Source organism: Sarcophilus harrisii, chromosome 6 (genome assembly GCF_902635505.1).
Source record: "Sarcophilus harrisii chromosome 6, mSarHar1.11, whole genome shotgun sequence".
NCBI lineage: Eukaryota > Metazoa > Chordata > Mammalia > Dasyuromorphia > Dasyuridae > Sarcophilus > Sarcophilus harrisii.
Genome location: NC_045431.1, coordinates 160,986,592 through 160,990,256, shown reverse-complemented (window position 1 = coordinate 160,990,256; position 3,665 = coordinate 160,986,592).

The window sequence follows — 3,665 nt, the reverse complement described above, 5'->3', positions numbered from 1 at the left end:
AACTCTACAGTACAACACTGGGCTGATCATACTGTTTGAATGACAAATGTATGTTTGCCAAAAAGATTATTTTATGGAGAATTCAAGACAGGGGGAGTGCTCACAAGGTGGTCAGAAAAACAATTTTTTTGATAAGGAAATTCTCAAGATATCTCTAAAGAATTTTTAAATTGATTGTATAATATGGGAGACACTGGTACAGGACTGTCTAGCATGGGTGCCCTCATGAGAGAAGGTTCTGTGCTCTATAAGCAAAGCAGAATTGAATTAACTCAGAAGAAATGTGAGATATGTAATGTTAGAGAAGCCCCTAAATGTTCATAGGGACTATTTGTGTCTGACCTGTGGCAGAGCATTCCAAGCTTGTACTGGTTTGATGAGTCACAGATTGGACACACTGTAACTTGACTCTAACATAGTGATATCATTTTGGTCCTCATTGAGAATGAAGGGAACAACCAATAAAATAAAGGACTGCCCTGGTCAGAAAGAGATTTAGACGTCACTGTGCCTCAGCTAACTGAGTCAAGGTAGGCAAGTGATGGCTCTAAAGAAGTAAAGACCCAATGTTGGTAACAGAGAAAAGCTCTGGACCTTACATATCAGGCAAATAATGACTAGGAGGGCTATTATGTCCACTGGCAAACAGAGATCCCATGCCTAGTGCAGGGATGACACACCACTGTAGTATATAATTTAGTTTTAAACAAACTTCAATAAAATAAAATTTGGATTTACAATCCAAATGGTAAACATTGAAATATTCAATTTCCCAAGGGCCCTTAGCTATGAACACTTGGGATTTTAGAGCCCTCTTTCAAAGATTAATGGTGACAGTCTCATTCTTATCCTCCTTTTTTTGGAACTTATGGACCTAAGAATTGGAATAAACCTATCCCATGGTCCTTCAAGGATAGAATTCTGGCATACTATACTCAAATAATTCCATGCTGAAAATTTATTTCAATAATTCCACTTCATAAATAACTTGATAGAATAGTGTTTATAGAAAAGTGTTAATAGGCACTTTCAAAAAAAAAAAAAAAAAGCTTCTATCTTTTTTAACTCAATGGGATTAAAAAAAATCTACACAAATCACTTCCCAAAATTCCAAATCCTTGCTTCACATTCATAAGGTCAGTGTAAAAGATCTGCACTTAAAAAACAAAAACAAAATAAAAATATTCTATCCATTTTCTTTTTTCATTTCTCAGTTATTTTTCCTTATATAATACCAATTAATGGCTAAATTTTTACCTTAGCATTTGCAAAATCTATTTCCATTTAGGTGACTTTGCTACTAATTTACATAATTTAAATTCAGTTGAATTATTTCAAACAGGCTTCAGTTCTGCTTATTTTCTAGTAGATGAAATAACTTTCTGCTAGAACAATAAATACATCTATCCTTCTCCAGGAAGGGAAGAAAGGTTTTTTGCTATTTATATTTAATCTTAATCCTAGCTGTGAAACTCCCCAAACACACTAAAATGTTTTTGCAATTAAAAAATTTAAACCCATAATTTTGAAATTTACAGTAAAAATGTCACACTTTAGTTATAGTTTTAGTCTCTAATTGGTTTATAATGCCATAAATTTCAATAAACCAGGAAAAAGAAAGTTCTTTTCTTATCTGTATTTATCTCTATAATCTCCAATTTAGCCAGAATTATGAAAGTAAAGAGAAAAAAAAGTCTCATCTCCCACTGAAAGCCTAATAGGAAGTCAATAAATAAAAGTCAGTAAGGGTTAATATTACATACTTAATGTAATGCTTAATATTACAAATAGTTGGAAGAGTTGTTCTACATATGAAGCTTTGTTAGTCTTACCCACCTTTCTAAGCTTTCTTTCTGTGATCAATCTCAGATCTCCAAGAGCGTTCTGATTCTTTGGGACAACTGTCAGTACTTTTTGCCATAATAAGGAAAAGTCCATTTATTCCCATGATTTTATATGTTATTGTTTTTTTTTTTTAACATGGTTTCACAACTCAGTGGATATTATATTTTGTCAAAGCTTTTCTTTAAAGCATCTATTGATGACTTTTATTCTTTTTGCTATTTAAATTATATTTTATGTTAATGGGCTTTCTATTATCAAACCATCTCTGCCTTCCTAGGATTCTGAAAACAGAGTCAGTTATTTCTTCTTCCCCACTGGAATTAAGACCTTCATCATTGAATAGCCTCTTCCAAATGCTCAGAAGTTTTACCTTTCTAATTTTCTCTTGAACTATTTACATTTCAGGATTTCTACTCCAACTGTGATTTGTGCATTAGGAATGCTTAAGAGACCTCTATTTTAGTAGAGATCCATGTTTGCAGGTAAAGTTATTATTGGTTGCAACTCTCTGCCATTTATCTTTTGAATGTATTGCAAGCTCTCTTTTACATTAAAGTGATTGTCAGGAGAACATTGTACACAGCAACAAGAAGATTATGTGATGATCAACTATGATGAACTTGGTTCTTTTCGACAATGAGGTGATTCAAGGTAATTCCAATAGACTTGTGATGGAAAGTGCCATCTGCATCCAGAGAAAGAATGTGAATCAAAGCAAAGTATTTTCAAGTTATTATTGTTGTTGTTTGGATGCTTGTTTTTTTTTTTTCTTTCTCATCTTTTTCCCCTTTTGATATGATTTTTCTTGTGCAATATGACAAATGTGGAAATGAAGAAATGCATGTGTTTAGCCTATAAAGGACTGTTTGCTTTCTAGAGAAGGCGAGAGAGGAGAAAAGGGGGAGAAAATTTTGAAACATAAGGTTTTTCAGGGTTGAATGCTGAAAACTATCTTTGCATGTGTTTAGAAAAATAAAATACTATTTTTAAAAAAGCAATAAGAGGCTGTTAAAGGTTTGTGTGATTCTGGCTGCCATTCCTTGGTACCTCCATTGCTAGTTTCTGATTGTGTGCAGTATTTTTTCTTTTCTTGGAAATTTTGGACTACATATGAAATTCTGGTTACAATGTTTTTGGTTTTTGTCATGTTAGGGTTACTTTCAGGGGGGTGACTGATAGGTTCTTTCTATTTTTCCTTCTAGAATTAGAAATTCTAATAGTATGGATAGTTTTTCTTTATGATTCCTTTCTTCTTTCCTCCTCTCATTTTTCTTTCTATCTTTCATTCTCTCTCTCTGTCTCTTAATTTTAAGATAGGCCAAAGATCTTATTTTATCAGAGTCAAATAAAATAGAAATGGGGGCCACGAAACCATTAAAATGTAAAATGATCCATGTTTTATTGAATTTTTATTTATTTTATTAAATATTTTCCAATTAAATTTCAATCTGAATCAGATTATATTTAAAAGTATTCCAAAGACTGTGTGTGTTTGATACTTGTCTTCTTGGCCCTTACTACAATAAAATTTTTTATGTTTTCATTAATTCCTCATATTGATTTTGATTTAATATTTATACTACCAGAAAGTAAGAGAGCATTTGTAGAATTGTGAGAAAGTAATTGGGGAATGGCTGAACAAATTGTTTGGATTTTGATATAACCACATAATTGAAAACAATAAAGTTACAACAAATGAGGAAAAGATGATTTCAAAGAGTCATGGAAAAATTTGTATGAACTGATGCAGAGTGAAGTGAGTAGAACTAGAACAATTTATACTAAAACATCAATTTTGTAAAAATAAACTATTTTGAAAA